This window comes from Protopterus annectens, chromosome 6.part0, assembly GCF_019279795.1.
Source record: "Protopterus annectens isolate FY-2018-M chromosome 6.part0, PAN1.0, whole genome shotgun sequence".
Taxonomy (NCBI): Eukaryota; Metazoa; Chordata; order Ceratodontiformes; family Protopteridae; genus Protopterus; species Protopterus annectens.
The window spans coordinates 1,861,724,442-1,861,743,669 of record NC_056737.1 but is presented as its reverse complement, the minus strand read 5'-3'; positions in this window follow the sequence as shown (position 1 = coordinate 1,861,743,669).

Here is a 19,228-nt window from a genome sequence, read left to right as displayed (position 1 = left end):
CAAACCACAAATTCCAACTCATTCTGTGCTGAAGTGATATACCACTTGAATTATGTAAAGTGCTTGTTGGCTGATGGTACTGAGTGGGACTGTTCTGTCAGCATACTGTTGCAGTAGGGACATGTTTGAGTACTGGACTCAGTGAGTTCCACTGCTTCTTAGCAAAATTCATCAGGTCTAAATACAACAGCAGAGACTACAAATTCAGAAAGCTTTTACTGCAGTCATTGCTAGTAATAGCAAACCTTCATCTGCTGTATATAATCATGATCATAGGAATATGGCTCATTTTTAATTTTAAGTACTGGTGTTGCAAGAGATTATTAATTTTTGGGTAGAATATTTCATTTTACTGCAGTGCTTTAAGTCACAGCAGATTAGAGCTTTCATTCATGCTCCTAAAGAACTTGCATATGATAATTCTATCAAAAATGCATTGGATTATGATGTTTGCAAAAGTGAAATTTTCTTCTTGTAGTATTAGCCCCTGAAAGAACTTTTCAGGCTTTGACCGCTAATTCTTGAAAATTGTTGTAACTGTTTTCAAGACTGCAGCACTGACTGGTTCAAATGTTTATGTATGTATGTATGTATTTGCTTATTTATTTTGTTGTTTGTTGACTGGGATGGAGTGTTGTTCTAAAATGAACTATTTTAGGATCAGCCTGACATAAAACCGTAGAATAGTCACAGAGAAAATATTTCAAAATGATGAATCAAGTACAATATAACAGTACAGCATAATACAATGTACAGATATATTTACATCTACAATAAATGATACATACCAGTGCAGATACAACTATAAGGTATGGATAGGAAAAAAAATGTGCCCTGATGTCAAGAGGTATTTACAATACACGGGGATTTACAGGAATATGTGTATAGCTTCGTCTGAGATTAAATACATAATGTCAAGAATCTGAGAGGGAAGTGAAAAATAGAAAATAAAAAAAAATGATAGATTTGCTAAAGCAGAGAGCTGGGAGAGATGTTAGACTAGGTCACAATGGGGAGTACTGGAAAGATAAGCTGACGTGTGGTGGCTGAGAGTTAGGAAATAAGTCAGAGGAAGAATATTGACAGTCAAACATTGATTTAGAAGAGCACTTGGGTGCCTTTGACACTATGCATGCTACAGTGTATTTCGTTCACATTTTTTTTGATAAAATGCATTTTTAGACTGGAATTTTGAATTTTTTGTTGATTTAAATATACTTAATAATTGTTTATGCATTAGGATAGCCTGCTCACTGTAAAAGTTTTTAAGAGTGTAGTTTGTTATAGTAGACAACCAAAAAATGCTTTATTTTTCTTGCTGAACAATAATTTTAGAAAACTCATTTATATTCATAAGTAGCCTATATATATGAAATTTTGTTTGAAAATGCTTTGGATTATGACTTATGCTTGCAGCAACTGGATAGTCACCTGAAGGACATTTCCTTTCAAACTTTGCAGGACATTTCTTTTCAGACTTTGCTAGTTCTAGAACATTGTTGCACATATTTTCAAGGCTGAGACTAACTGAATCAGATGTTTAACTCACTTCTGACTCTTCATATACTAAAGTATATTATGTTTACAAACTTTATGACCATATTTATGGACTGGGTTTGTAGATTATCTGTTGCTTTAAGTACATTAAAGTCATGTATCTCATTTAAATAGTCTGCTCAGGTAACCATTTGAAACATGTGGAATAAAAACTCACCCATACATACACTTTTTTTTTCTTGTCAGGAGCAGGATGCATTATGCCAAGCTGACGATGAGGGTGCATTTCATTTGCTTTAATAAATGTTCTTGTGTTTGTATTTTGGTTATTAATACTGTTTTTGATAGTGTGAAGTAGGAATGAGGGATAGATGTACATTGGTTGTTTTTTGATAGTATGTTGGGAATCATCTATTTTTAAGGGATACTGAATCTGTACCAGAGCAGGATTGTGATAAAATAGGGTCATAACTAGTGTAATGGGCAGCCCCATCCCCACAGCTATTCCAGTATTCCATTACTTAGCTGTCTCCCTAGTTATCATGCACACTGTTTAAACCTGTTTGTGTGCATAGTCTTCTTTACTTTCACAATGATTACAGAGATATGAATTTCATTTAAAATTTATTTCAAATTTTATAACACAAACACCAAAGGCCAATAGCTAAACAAAACAGTCACATGTTGAAAAGAGACTTGGCATAAGCAACAGTAAGCTTCTCTTCCCTTCAAACTCACATTCATTGAAAAATGCATTGAAACTCACATTCATTGAAAAAAGCATCTGAGTCAGCTGTGGACTAAGTGTACATTATTCCCTGGATGGGTTTCAAACCATGCATTACACAAATGCACACTAGTCCTGCAAAAACAGACTAATGTCTTTTAATATTATCATTTCAGCAGCATCAGTCATTTTAATCAGCATACATCCCCCAAACTCAGCAATTATAGAACCATTGTTGACTGGGTCCTTCTCAGATGTCTGTTTCAAAAAATGGATAACCAAAGTCACATATGTCAAATTTGTTTCACAAAAAACAGACCATTTCCAAAGTATTCCTACTTAATTCACTCATTCATGAGCACACTAGTCCTGCAAAGCTAGATTAAAGACTGTTTAAAAATCATCAGATAAGAACGGAAGATATCTTCATCCACAGATAGCACCACATCACCACCATCAGCAGTTATAGCCACTTTGTTGTTGGTGGACACCCCTTATTGACATGAATAACTAAATTACATGCTCATGAGTATTAGTATTGGATAAACTACATGAAATTTTATAAAGATCACTAATATCATATCAAAAGATCCAGCAAGGTGTAGAACAGCTTGAATATTAAAGTATTTAAGGAACATAATAAATATTAACCACCTGATAACATATACTAAGTCAAGATACACAATCTCTGCAGATGTAAGTCATCTGCATAATTCCATATTAATGGCATCTACTACTAAAGCAGATGTTGCTGCTGGAAAACAACTTTGCATTTCAGTGCCTGACATACAAATGCTGGGTCTGATGCCTTTGAAGAAGATGGTGCCAATGTTACATTAAAAAATGATGTCCTGGTAATATTGTCATAGCATTTTGTGAAGTAGATCAGCTAAGCAATATAGGATGACTGACAGATTATAACAGGTTCATTGTTACTAGCCATGCAGTCCAAGAGACCATTAAGGAGCCTCTCTGAAACTCCCAACTGTTCTAAAGCACTGTCTGGTTATGTGATTTGTTCAATGTTGCACAGTAAGTGAATGAGGGTGGAATGATTCAAACATGCACCATTGCCTCAGTAAGCAGCTCATTAACACATTGGAGCTTTAGTCCTCAGCATTAACTGACAGAGTAACACAGTTTTTAACTAAATGCAGAAATCCTTTGCAATCCAGTCTTGAAGAGAAGATTATATGATTGTAATATGCAACAATGACTGCATAATGGATGTTGAAGATATGACTGTTTTGATCATCACTCCAAATAATGCAGACTATATGACCTGACAAATGTCAACCCCTCTGTGTTTGCTGGAGGTGTAAAAGGTATAGCAACAATTTATTACTAAAATGCAACATGTTAAGAATATATTACACAATCTACACCTATTATTGAATTGATTCAATCTTTAGTGCCATGAACAAAGCAAAACAGTTACAGACAATAACAATCCTGCTGCATATTTTGTTCAACAACCCACAAGTCATACAAAAGTCAGACATGTTATGCATATAGTATACTGTTTTGTTTTGGGGGATGGGGCTTACATGTTTGTAGGACAGCTATATTTCATTTTTAACCTCCCTGTGTGTTGTGTGTTATCAATAATAGCTGTCCCTTTTGACATTACTCAGCATCAGGCTGACATTCTTGAATGGCTAATAATACTGTATTGTTGAAGCATACAACTCCAGTGTCAGAGCTAGATCACATTCAAATGGGTCCCTGTGCAGGGTAATGAATCAGGCCACCACCAGCCAAACAATATCCCTTTTCTTGACTGTCTTTTTCCAATTACCATAAACACTGTTTTAGTCCTGTCAACATGCATACTATTTTCTTCTTTACTGTTACAATTATCACATATATTTGGAGTTCATTCATAACATTTATTTCATGTTTTCCAGAAAAAAAAACACTGAGCTAGTTTATAAAGAAAACCAAATACTCTGACATTGAAAACAGACCTAACATGAGAAACAGTATACGTATCCTCCTTTGAAAGGCACATTTAGTGAAAATGCATTTGGCAACACATTAAACTACAAGAGACATGTTGTGATTCATATTTAAACAGCATATAGTGAAGTACTAATTAATGTCCACATGAAACGGGTCCTGAATTCAAAATACAAATGTATAAAGGATCCACTCAAACACTGTAAAACAGCTAGGATAGCCCATTGGACACAAGTATTCATTTCCAGGAGCAGCCTATGAGTACCCTCAGGTGAAGTAACATGGCAGAATTACACAGTAAAAATGAAGGCCAAAGGAATCAAACATGTACTACAGGAAGCAGCCTTTTAACATCCCATATTCTTAATTATCTGCAACTAAGTACTAGCAAAAACTGCTGAAGACCAATTGCAGTGCATTTCACACCTGTATGTCTGAAATAAATAAATTAATTAATTAAAATATGTATTCATAGTGTAACTATTAACGTACAGAGTTCATGCTGTCCAACACATCCAAAGAACATGGGTCATGTGACGATGCTTCTGTTTAAAATTGATAAGTACCATGGATCATAGGCACTACTTATTAAGCTTACAATCTAGGGGATGAGGAGCTTAGCCAAAATTTCAAGTTGTCCCAAATTATTGTCTGGTTAAGTTAAATGCTCAAGGACAGAGCATAACTATAATGCAAAGCTGGAGATAAGTAAAAACAGACAGTTATTCAAAACAACATGTTTTGCATCTGCATGCATGTTATCAACTATAAACTGTGAAACTTTAATGACTGACTTTGACTCACTGCAATTCCCAGTGATTTACTAAATGAAAGAAAGCTAATTAATGTCTGGCAGATGATGTGGAGGATTAAGGCTCTTGGATCCATTAGCCAAGATACAGGGTTTGAGTCTAAGAAAGGAACTTAACTAAACAGTCCTTTCTCTACACACAAACACACACACACACACACACACACACACACACACACACGCACGCACGCACGCACGCACACACACACACACACACACACACACACACACACACACACACACACACACACACACACAACCTACACTCTTCATAATGCACAAAACAGCTTAGCTCGTACCTGCACATAGCTCGTTTCATGCACAGCCACTGCATTTCCACTTTAAGAATAATACATTCCAGTAGATTATCTTGTATCAATGCAAGTTGTCCTCCTAGTGCACAAAATATTCTGTTTTCTATCTTGTAGCTTGTCCTAATACTACTAACCCAAAAAAAGAAAGAAAGAAAAATAATTCTGCTTTTCCTAATCCTTCCCAAAACATATAGATACAGATATAAATGTATATATATATATATATATATATATATATATATATATATATATATATATATATTGCTAGTATACAGCTCAGCAAACTCCTGCCTGGTTTCTTGCAGAGTTCTACAGCAGCAGAGAGACAAAAGAGAGACTTTAGAGTGATTAAGTATTATTTTTCTGCATTTTCTTGCTGCCATTAGCTAATTCTGTCTAAAACACAGATTTTCTAGAGTTTCTGTGATTTAAAAAGCTTGTTTCACCTACATATTGTACTTATTTTACTGTCTGCACTTTAACAAATTAATTTTTGTGATTAAATTACCTGTTTAACTGTTGTAGGCTATACACTCAAGTGTGATAGCCATTTCTGTGCAATTAAAATGTTTTTTGATGGTATCTGCTTCATTTTCTGAAAAAACAAAAACAAAAAAAATACTTGTTTTCCCACCTTTCTAGGATAGTATAGGCCAGTTTTCAGGTTAGTGCTGAATTCAGGGCTGTGTTACAAGTTTCTGTGTTTGCCCATACCTTACTTGGATAGAAGGAAGTTTCTCTGTTCACTGTGAAAACGAAAGCTTTGAGCAGCCTATCTGTCCCTGGAGGAGTGGATTCAGCCCAGAAAATAGTAGTTTATTGGCCTATTTGGTCTAATTTCTATCTCTTTCATTTCCCTACTATAAAACCCCCATTTGCAAGGTTTTTGTGCTAGCATACAGCTCAGCAAGCTCCTGCCTGGTGCCCTGCAGAGTTCTTCAGCAACAGAGAGACAAATGAGAGGCATTGGAGTGATTAAGTATAATTTTTCTACATTTTCTTGCTGCCTTTAGCTAATTCCACCTAAAACACCGATTTTCTAGAGTTTCTGTGATTTAAAAAGCTTGTTTCAGATACATATCATACTTATTTTACTGCCTGCACTTTAACAAAGCTGTTTTGTGTTTAAATTACCTGTTTAACTGTAGTAGGCTACAACTCAAGTGTGATAGCCATTTCTGTGCATTTAGTGTGTGTTTTTTGATTGTATCTGCTTTATTTTCTGGAAAAAAAAAACAAAAAACCCAAAATACTTGTTTCCCCGCCTTTCTAAGCTAGTATAGTCCAGTTTTCAAGTTAGTGCTGAATTCAGCGCTGTGTTACAAGTTTCTGTGTTTGCCCATACCTTACTTGAATAGAAGGAAGTTTCTCTGTTCACTGTGAGAGGAGCTTTGAACAGCCTATCTGTCCCTGGAGGATTGGTTTCAGCCCAGAAATTAGTAGTTTATTGGCCATTTTGGGCTAATTTCTATCTCTTTCATTTCCCTGCTTTAAAATCCACATTTGCATTGTTTTGCTCACCGGGCAGTGCCGATCAGCTAGGGTATAACTATTCCCGGCTCCACAAAGTCTACTCTTTAATTTTTCCCTTGGAACTAGATAAACTATCAACTTAAGCACTCAAACCATTCACTTCTCATCCCACCACTTGCTCAAAACTCATATCAAACACTAATAAACCTTAGCACTAGACCCCGCTATACTATAGAGAAGGATGTGGCTCTCTATTTGACCTTACCAGCCAGTCAGTAAAACAGTTCACTGTACATATCCAGGCATGTCCAAAGTGCAGTTTCAGGTGTACTCTCCATTCCAACTGTTGAATCTGGGTATTTTGAGGCAATGTTACAATTGCCTCATGTACAAAGGCAACCCTCTCCTCCTTCCACCAAACATTAATACATGCGAGAGATACACTTATACAGCCAAACTGGAGGCTAAGCTTTCCCAACCTAAGACTGGACCAGGCAGTCAAGAGGAGAAGGGAATTACTTGCATCATACCACCAGTCTTACATAGACTTATGAAACCAGCACCGGCAAAAAACACACATAAATACACAAAAACATACTCGGAGGCCCTAAATAAAAATCAGCAAAAGCAACAGAGACCTCCAAAGCAGACATCCAAACAACCTCCACCCCCCCAACACAAACCATGAAACACATACTTCACAAAACCAGTGTACCATACAATCACAGCCCTTAAGGCAAAATAACATACCCAACACACTAATAATAGGTGACTGTAGTCAGGCACACTGACGTCCCACTCACTAGGCTGAACAAGAAGGTTACTGTTAGCTGCCTGTCATGTGCCAGGATCCGCAACATAACACACGCACTCAGGTCACTCCAGAACAAGTGCAAATATGACTCTGTCATTGTCCATGTTGGTGTGAATGACCTATACCTCCCTGGCCTACATGAAAAGAGACATGGAGGAGCTCTTTGGTCATGTAGCCCAGGCGGTTATGACCCTGACCCTGAGTAGCATCCTACCCTCACCAAAAATGATACTACAGTATAGAGAGAAAATGATCAATTTCAACAATTGACTAAGCTTCTGGTGTCATTCAAAGGGGATCCAGTGTCTGTCAGCCTGGGATGACATGCTCGACAAGCCACGCTGCTTTGCTAGAGATGGCTTGCACCTGTCACTCTTAGGCTTTCAAATACTGGCCAAGAGTCTTGCCACCCCCATAGTGCCTTATTTAGGCAAGGCTCAAAAGACAAACCCACTGCTGTAAATAGCACATGTAACAAAAAAATGAGGGTAATGCTACTCAATGCCAGAAGTCTAAACCTCAAAATGCACGCACACAAGGCACTCCTCAGTATGGAGAAAATCGATATATGTGCAGTAAAAGAAACCTGGTTTAAGGCTCCAGAGAGCACCCCAGCACTACCAGGCTACAACTCATACCATACATTTTGGCCACAAAACCCGGACCGAAATACAAAAGGTAGGGAAGTATCCATATTCATCAAGGATACCCACACCTCCAGGTTAGCGGCACAGCACGATGCTTCAGAGATCATTCACGTGCAACTAACAATGGGCAAAATGGCTATTCAAATTATAGCTTGTTACAGATCACCCACCATGTCCCAGGACCCCCACTCCACATTCCTGGAAACACTGGGAAACATAAAGGTCCTACCAAACACCCTGATATTGGGTGATTTCAATTACCCAAGCATTAACTGGGAGAACTACTCAAGGACAAACTCCCTTGCCCAACATTTCCTAGAATTTATAAACTCAAATGCACTGGATCAACTGGTCAACACCCCCACCAGAGGTGACAACATATTGAACCTGTTCATCACCAACATGGGCAACCGGTGTTCCACACCGGAGATCAGTCCCTCTCCGGTTAGATCTGACAATAAACTAATCACTCTGGATATCCACATTCCGCTACCACCCCCGGTCAAAGAAACCACCATGAAAAACTTTTGAAAAGCAAACTTCACGTTACTCAAGACCGAGGTGGGAAGTTTCAAAGCCCATGCTAAAGGATAACGCTGTCCAAGCTGCAATATCCTTTACTAATGCACTCTATGGGCACCTACAAGAATATATGGATTGTGCTATCCCAAACAAAACCAAGAATCACTCCTCCAACAAAAGGAAACCAGTCTGGTGGACCCCTGCCGTAAACAAGCTATACAATAGGAGGAGGAAACTAGTGCAGAAAAAGAGTAAAATCCCAAGAAGGGAAAACATCCCTGATCAGTATCAGCAAGAAACTACATTCCCTCATAAAATCATCCAAGGCTATCCTCGAAAGAAAAATTGCCATGGACTCCAAAGATAACCACAAGGCATTCTTTAGCTATGTCACGAATCTAAGTAGCAATTCTCAGATCTGCCCAGAGTTAGTGCAGAATGGCACAAAATACACTGAACCAACTGATATAACCAACATCCTGGCAGACAGGTTCAGTGCAAACTTCATCCCCCTCTGCACCCCCAAAAGGTCCCATAACTATACCAGAAGAATGTAGTGCCCCTGAAATCACAGACACTCAGGTTAAAACAGCCCTCTCCAAAGCCAAAAACACAGCATTAATGGGACCGGACAGTGTCCCAGACTACGTCCTACACAAGCTCAAAGATGAACTTACCTCTCACATAAACACACTGTTTAAACTCAGCCAATCCACAGGCTACATGTGCACAGAGTGGCGCACAGCAATGGTTATTCCCCTTCACAAAGGTGGAGCCACAACGGACCCTGGGAACTATCGCCCTATAAGCCTGACTAGATTGGTCTGCAAAGCTATAGAGTGCATCATCATGGATCTCATTAACAGAGACATAGGGAACCTCCAAACACTGGACCCTACCCAGTGCGGCTTTGTTAAGGGCAGATCACACCTCCTAAACCTGGTGGACTAGTTTGAGACAGTTACCAAGGCTATAGATGGGGATAGGTGGTCCACACAGTGTACTTAGACCTCGCAAAGGCCTTCGACACCATTCCCTACTCAGGTATTATAGACAAGCTCACCAGCCTGAACATAAACCCTTATGTCATGAGATGGGTTGCCAACTGGCTCACAGACAGAACCCACATGGTAAGAGTTGCGGGAGCTAGGTCTGACTCTAAAACGGTTATAAGTGGCGTTCCCCAGGGCTCAGTCTTAGGACCCCTCCTGTTCGGCATATACTTCTCTAAGGTACAGGCAAGCACAGGAGGACTATGGCTGACCAAGTTCGCAGACAACTGCAAACTAGGGGCTATAACTGACTCTCTGTCTGACACAGACATCCTCCAAAAGGGTCTCACTGAGACAGGTAACTGGTGTCAAAACCATGGCCTCAAGCTAAATGCCAAAAAGTGCATAGCCATTCCCTTTGGAAAAAACAAAGTACCCACAAACTACCACATAGGTGGTAGCCCCCTAAATACGTAAGACATAATACGGGATCTGGGGACCCAAGTAGATAGTAACCTTTCCTTTGATAATCACATTGCCAAAGTGGTTAGAACATCCTTCTATGTGGGCCACCTAATCACAAAATGGTTTGCATCCAGATCGAAGAGGTCATTGGGCCCCTCTACGCATCACTCATCAGACTCATCATAGAGTACAATGCCCCATTTGGGATGCACCTTACAAGACACCTGCAACAACTGGAAAGACCACAGAAGTACCTCACCAAGAGGATCACAGGCCTCAAGCAGGTGCCCTATGCAGCTCCACTGAAGAAACTCCAGCTGTATTCAGTTGCATACCACCTACACAGAGGTGATCTCTGCCTGACATACAAGGCCATGTCCAACCCAGAATTGATGGACATGCTCCACCTAAAGAAAACCATATCCCCTAGAGTCACATGCTCCATGGATCTAAACCTCACCACAACAATAAGTAGGACGTGCTGGAGGGATAGGTTTCTGTCCCAGAGACATCAAATGCTCTGGAACAAGATTCCAATCTACATTAGGCAGAGCTCCTTGCTAACCCTCTTCAAGAGAAACCTTGACGAGTGGATGGGAAACAGAAAGTTTACCCCAGGGATCACTTCAATGGCTCTGCTGGACTGAGGCACAGAGAACTAATCTAAGGGGGTGGCGAAAGCCAACACATTCCAGCTAGGCTTATAAATGCCTTCGGGCAGATAGCCTAGTACCTACCTATGAACCTATGAACCTATATAGATATAGATATAGATATAGATATAGATATAGATATAGATATAGATATAGATATCTTCTTTTCAGTAAGAGCACTTATCTGTCTGCTGCAAGACTAAATCTCATGTCAGTTGTTCCTGGAAAGTCGTATGTTCTGCATGCATATATGCCTGCTCCTCACTGGCTACTGAAACTGCCTATCTTGCTGTTGCACACAAGCAGGAAGTAGGAAATCTTAAAGTACCACCAGGTGCTATTCCTTCATACACTGAGGAGGGAATTTTTTTTTCTGTTTTAATTTAATTTTGTATGGGCTGGTCCTACAGCCAGCAACAGGCCCAAGGCAGCTGACTAGATCACCTAGTGTGAGATCGATCTACAGCCCACTAGAGGTTACTTCCCAATTGGAAGTTTGGAGTCATTAGGGCAGAATGTTTATTTAGAAGGATATGTGCTCTGTGTGGGTATCTTTAATTGTCCTGAGCATTCCCCTTTGCCAACAAAACAGGAAGGGATGTGCAGTTTGTTTTGCATTTGATGGATTGTAGGGGTTTTTGTCTGGTTTGTGATGCAGGGGTTACATATTTACTGCACTACTGGCTATGCCATATGAATTGATCTTGATATGCAGGATGATGTCATACACCTGCATTGACATCCCATTGTGACCACCCCAGATTGATTTCCTGCAGCAGTTCCTGCTAAGCATAGTCTTAGAATGCTTTATCCATTTCACCATTGTGCAGGATTCACATAACATGTGTGCATAGACCCTGCACGAGCACCTTGATCTCCTCCAGGGTAAACTTTTCTAGCTTTTGCAATTCATTCGATGCCATTGTAGGTCAATTTAAACTGTTAGTACACACATAAGTGGATAAGTGTGGGTATGCAGAACTGAATACATTAGCTAACACCTACCACCTCAATGTCCCTAGCTCCCCTGTGGTTGGAAGAGCCATGAGTGTCCCTATTGGGTAATTATTCTGTCAATGATTCATAGCAGCAGTTGTATGTGAGCCACATGTGCTGTGCCCTACACTTGTTCCAATAACAAATTGTGCACTGGTGTACTTCAGGAGCAACATTGTGATTAGCCTCCCCTGTTGTCTGCCTATTCAACAGCATGAAGACAGTCACTCAGAAGAACTATGACTCAGCCTGTCTTTTCCCTAAGCTCTGCCTGATGTCTGCCTCTTCACATGACAGCAACATGTCTTACTTATCTCCAGTGCCCTAGATGTTGTTTACACACACTATCCACTGGACTGCAACTTGCTTGACTGTTCCCTGTGTTTTGTCAGTTTGTGACACCCCCACATCCTCTCAGACCCATGTAATGGCTGTTGCAGTATCAGTATACATGGTACAACTCTGAATGTTACTGTGTGTGGCAGTCATGCACCTTTGAGCAGTGACTACAGTGGTGGCATGCATTATATAATTATATCTGCTATCACTTTCCTTGTATGTCAGCGTACTCAATTATATACTTTCTTTTGTATTCTTAGTTGCTCACTGTAGTGTGGTCTCATACAAAATGGTGACCATACTTTCTGTTTCACTAAAATAGGGATTGTGGAACTGTTATTATGCTAATGTGGTGATTTAGCATGCTTGTCTATGAAATGCACCAGTTCTACAATGCATTATCATTTCTATTCCATAGTACAGTGTCTGATTTGGCTTCTGCATGGGTATTGAGATGAGATATGACCCTCTGCAGCCTGGCTGCACTGCTACAGATTTGTGTCATGCTAATCACCATGGTCATTGCACTACCCAGCTGTCTGTGATGATTGTTCTCAGGCATGAATGTAACATAGGGTATGCTCTGCTGTGGAGCCTGTCCATGCAAATGTAATCCTTCTCTGTGCTACGTACTACATATATCACGATGCCATAGATGGGCATTGTGCTACTGTGCTGCACATTTATGCATGCCATCTGGTATCTTCAATGTGTGGCTTTGAACCCAGCTGTCATTTTTGTGTGTGGCCTTAACCAGGACAGTGCATGTGGCCTGAGTAGTTTCTGCTTCTGGCAAGGGTTTCCACATAGTACAGCGCGAAGTGTAAAATAATTTTATGCCTGCTGCACATGCAGTATATGTAGCACCTGATATAGAATTAGGAAGGTTTCCTGTATAAAGTGGTTGCCTTGCATGTATTTCCCAGGGCAGTGAGTGATGCCACAGACATCACCATCTCTGGTAAGCAGTGCTGGCATAAATATAGTGATTGTGGAGGCTTCACCCACACCTTCTCTGAAAACAGGAAGAATAGGTTAGGGAGAGACAGCCTCCATATAAGAGTAAGATCACTGTTTTTTTCTGAATCACTGTAGGTAGGTCTGGAAACTAATGCTATACATGCTATCTGCTATTAAATATATACTACTGTCATTATTATTTTTTTCTTTTTTTTACAGCAGAATAAGAAATTGAAACAAGCAGGATAGCTTGCTGGAGCAGGTAGGGCAGACTGTCCAAGCAGTGAGATAACTGTAGTGTATTTCTGGCATTACTATATCAGTGCTTAACCTCTTTAACATTGCACTGTGCATATTTATTTATTTTATTTATTTAGTTATTTTGCATTTTACTATTTAAACATTGTTTATTTGTTCATTGCCTTTGTGCATCACTACTTTTCATCTGCATTTACTGCTGCACTGCCTTAAACTGTGCATTCATCTCATCATTTACTGTATCTTTATAACTGTATTTAATGTGTTTACTATAGTACTAAGCACTGTTTATTTCAACATTGTTTAATTGTTTATTGGCTTTGTGCATTATTTGTATCTGTTTACTGTAATATGCCCTGGATTGAAATAAGTATGTTAAACTGATATCTTCTGGTGTTATACCTTATTGTATAATACTTACACCCCTGATATTGTTTTACATTGTTTTGATTGTGGTTATTGTACCACATTGAACTGACCATTGTACTTGTGCCATGTTCGTTTCCCTTTATTCTTCTGTTGTAATTAAGTTGCTTTGTTATTTTGTTTTTCCTTTTTTATTAGAATGCTTTTTATTGAAATTGGTGTTATGGATCTGTCACATTCCTCGACCACTCAACTGTCACCTACTTGAATTGGCTTTGTCGCTCTGTTTCTCTGTCTCTCTATGGTTCTGTTACATTCCTTGACCACTCAGTTGTCACCTGTAGCCACTGGGAACCAGTCATGATGCAATATACTGTATTCAGCACACTGAACAGATCAGTGCTGAATAGGCAAAAGTATGAAGATACATTGAGGATTCACTCTTTTACATTTTAGTAAATACAACAGCAATTCTGTATAGATAATTACAGAATTACCTTTACAAAAATAAAAAAAATAAAAATATAAATAAAGTTTTTTTTAATAAAAAATGTTTTTTATTGAGTTGCTCTAAAAAATAAAAAATAAGGAAGAGTATCAACTTTGCAAAAGAAACACAGACAAGCTGATTTCAGAGGGTCTATGTTAGATAACCAAAAGTTATCTTTAGCGAACGCTCACATGAGCGAAAATGCCAGTAATCGAACTTGGTATTGTGGGGGACTGTGCCCCCCACAACTCCTGCTAACTATATATTCCAACTCTGAGATCGCACTACAGTGACGAAAGGGCAAATATCCCACTCCTCACTGTACCACAACCATGCAAACACCCTTTCGATTCCCAACATTTTCGCTCATGTGAGTGTTCACAGTTTTGTCTTTTCGTGCTTCTAATATAGGCCCAATTTCAGAAAAGCATTGAAGGTTATTTTTTATGATTCCTGGTACTTCTGCTAACTCAATAACAGAATCAGCAAAACCAACTTTGAATGCTTTTCTGAAATCAACTTGTCTGTGTTTTTTTTACTGTTGTCACTGTTCTTCATGTTTTACTTTTTAGAGTGACTCAATAAAAAGCATTTTTTATTAAAAAATATTTTTTATATTTTTATTGCTGTATTTTTTCCTGTAGTTTGAGCTGTGGAGCTGGTAGCAGTAAAGCAACATTTCTTACACTCTGCTGGGAGGTTGGCATAATGGTTAAGGTGTTTACTTACAGACCCAAGGTACAAGGTTTGATTCTCAAACTGAGTAATAGACTAGGCTTAAAATGGTCCACAAGGGCAGTTAGCCTAGTACTAAGATATGGCCACTGCTGTGACTGCTGTATTCAAAGCAGTCCCCGGGTCTGACTTTCTGTAGAGTGATGAAGGTCATCATCTGAATAGTGACCTCTAGGGCTCAAAAGTTATCACAATTGCTGCTTCCTTCATGGTTATTATACAGTCTTCATTGGAATGTGGCAGTTACAGGGCCAACTAGGTCACCCAGCATGAAGTCTAGTGGCTAGTAAGGATTGAGGTGGACAAGTGGCTTGATGCCTGGCTGCCATTCAGAATGTCGACAGATCAAAATATTTGACATTCTTAAGACCATTGTCAGAATGTTGATGGACGAGAGTGGTAATAGTTCTGAACATAGACAGAGGAAAGTGTCTGTATCAATGTTGACAGGTAAGGGGATAGCTTTTGAACTGTGTATTTTTTTTTTTTGTTTGGTTTGTGTTTCTGTGTCTGAGCATGTCTTGTGTAGCAGAAGTGCCACGGAAAAGGTTTTTCTAAGGTAAAGTGCAGAGTTAGGGTTAGGGACAGGGAAAAGGATTAATGTTGGCATGCATAAGTGAACCACCATGACAATTTACTAATCCCTGCTAACCCTAACCATAAGACTAACACTGCAATTTATGTTAGAAAAAAAAAGCTTAACACTTAAAACTAAAACTTAACACTATCACTATTCAGACAAACATTGTATGTTATTTGTATGGTGTAGGTTTCTTGTTTTTTTTTTCCGTTTAGTATATTTTTTTGTGTAAATTGGACAAAGAAGTATAATGTTTACCTGTTATTTTTTTAATCAATTTAATATGGGTTTTGTGTGTATTTTGAGTATCTGCATTTTAATATGTCAGCATTATGAACTGTCAGTATTTTGGTGTCAGTATTGTGAGTGTCAACATTTTAATGCATCAACATTTTGAACTATAGTCTGACACCCATGTTGCCATCTTGGAGCACCTCATCATGTGGCTCATAGAGTCATTTCTAACCAGCTGGCCAAAGCTCACCCACAATATCAGCCATGGAAGTGACTAATGTCTGAATAGAGCACCTATAGGTTGGACTGGCAGGCCATCCTCACCCCACCCTATCTGTCATCATTGTGTTACCCTACCATGTCTGCCATTTTTCATCCCTTTTTTATAGCCCAGTTCTCCACATCATATTTTTTTCACTCTCTGTCTGTATGCGTATCTCATTTTCACCTCCCTTTTTTTGTCAGTACCTTCATATCTGTCTTTTTATACATTTTATGTTTGTGTGTAGATATCTGCTACCACCTCTGTGCCTTCCTTCCATCTGATAGTGTCACCTTGCTTCTTGCACCTTCTACTTAAATAGAAAGGGTACCTGTCCCTCAAAACAGTATACCTTTCTTCTCCCCATACCAATCTTCCCTTCCCATTGTACTTTTTTCCCATGATTGCACTTTCTCCTTTTTGACTCCCCATTCACTCTCTTTCTTTCTCCTTTACAAATAAAATATCTTAGTACTTTGCAATGTAGTCCTTTTAGAGGTTTTCAGCTGTGTTGTAGAAGTTAAGTCATGCCTTGATGCTTGTATAAACAGACATGGGGTTGGAGTCACTCCAGCATGCATAGCAAGGTCAATGTCAAATCACACAGTGACTACTGTTATTGTGAATTTGAGGCTTCATTGTACAATTCATGGGTGTATCCTCACTATATTGGCATTTATACATACCTAAACCTCAATCTAAGTACTTTTCATTATTTATACCAGTGTTTTCACCTGGGTATTATTGATCAGTAAATATCAAAAGGCTTGTAATAGTTCTACTACGGAGTATTTCTTTTTGAGTCTTCTCTATAAAAGGGCACACACACACACACACACACACACACACACACACACACACACACACACACACGCACGCACGCACGCACGCACACACACACACACACACACACACACACACACACACACACACACACACACACGCATGCACTTGTGCACAGGAAATTAAGTGTTTGTCTCTATGCTGATTAAATTCCTTTGGTAAAAATTAAAACTTAAGAAAAATGCACCTTTGATTATATTTTTGTATAATCAATTGAAGAAGCTGTCAGGACTGCAGAGATCAAAAATTGTTTTAGTATATTTCATACATTTTGAGTCTGTGTGTGCTCTGATAAGGAAATATTTGCTGCTATTGCAGATGTGAAATTTGCCATGCTAAGGGTCCTTACAGGCCAAGAGTACGGTATTTGTACATATGCTGCTGACATAGGCTGCTGCATAGAAATTGTGAAAGACACACAAGTACAGTCAGGATGTGTTACACATCTTTCTGGTCCCATGGGGTGAACTAGAAGGACTGTATGTCATTGTCTCTTTAACCCTCTGTATACATCAATGATTCCATTCACAACATCCTGGAAGATATCAGCACAGAAATTTTTAGTAATTAAATATTTTGCCCACCCCCAACCCCACCATCTTGTCAAAGACTGTTAATCATCTGCCCATTATAATCCTGATCATTACAAGTATAAAATTAAACAGTATTCTTAGAGAACTGTCAGTGACTCCTCCCTAACAGTACTCTCAGAATCAACATATTTTCTTCATGATGTAGCGCTCCTCCCCTTCCCCAACAATACAAAATAAAAAATTATTTTTTTCCAGTGGTCTGTCAAACATTTTACTTTTGATATATCCTGATGCTGCTGTAGTCAGTATGAACAAGGGATCCTTCATCATATCCTGACCACAGCTGCACTCTCACTCCCACTCCTTCTTTAAACCAAGTTAAAATGTGAACTGGTGACTGATTACACATTGTGGTTTACCAGAAAGGTGTAATATCACATTGAACTGCCAACAGACATACATTAATAAAATGAATGTCTGCTCAGTAACACTCAGACTCAACAAGAACTGGTAACTGGTTACACACTGTGGCATACCAGCAAGGTGTAATATCAAATCGATCTGGTTAAACATTGTGGTGTACCAGCAAGGTGTAATATCACATTGATTTGCAAAAAGACATACATAAATTAAATGAATGTCTGTGCAGTAACACTCAGACTCAGTATCTCATTTATAGCAGCTGGCAGCAAGTCATGGATATACGTGTAGTACTTTGTCACTAGACTGAATCAAGATGGATTTTCTGGGGTTAGTGATCCTGTTGGGGGTGGGATACGATAACCACAAAATAGTCAGTACCATAGCAGTAAAAAAATAGAAGGATGAGGACCCTTTTGTGATGTTGGAGTTTATAATTTACAGTGACTTCTGTCTGGCACAGAGAGTTAAGTCTATGAACTGCTAAGATTGTTATCCATTATCACTATGTTAGATTACACAGATATTCCTCAGCCTACTGTATGACTGAGTAAGTCAATCAAACAGACAATGCTGAGTGACCTTCAGTGAAAATAAGCCTCAGCCCTGTTAGATAACCACATTAACACAATACCTAAATAAATAAGTCTAGTATTAAGTAGCAGCAGAATGAAGGAAGCATGGAAAGTAATTCCTATACATGATTGTAGTAGTGATCTGACTGTAAGGTTAGCAAGTAACCCACAATATAAATAATGCTCTAATGTGACTTGTATGATTTGGAGTTATAAGGACAATTACACCTTTTGAGTTATACACACAGCATAGCCCCTTTCCCTCAATTTATTATCCAGGGTTAGTAGCTCTTCTCTAAACCTATCATCATCCATTGTTAACCTTGAGGGAAAGGGGCTATGCTAGCAACAAGGTAGCTGATACTTTTAAGGTTATGAAGGTGCAAAGGTTGGATAGGAGCAAGCAGTACTTTTCAACTAATAGAAATAGGAATGATGTTAAGAGCAAGATGCCCCTAACCAATAAAATGTGGGTACCTATACATTACTGTAGTAATATGGGGGTGGTAACAGAAACAGTGAGAAAGTTCTGGCCCATCCTTACTCAGGATGAAGAGATAAGAAATATAGTAGGTGACAAACCTAGTTTCCAGTTTAAGAATAAAAGATCTTTGAAGCAGATGCTTTGTTATTCATCTGGGGGCAAGACACCAGGACAAAGGAGGGATAGGAATGAGGGCACATACCCATGTAAGAATTGTAATTAATGCCAGTCTATATTGGAAAATAATGTTTTTATACATCCAGATTCAGGACAAAGATA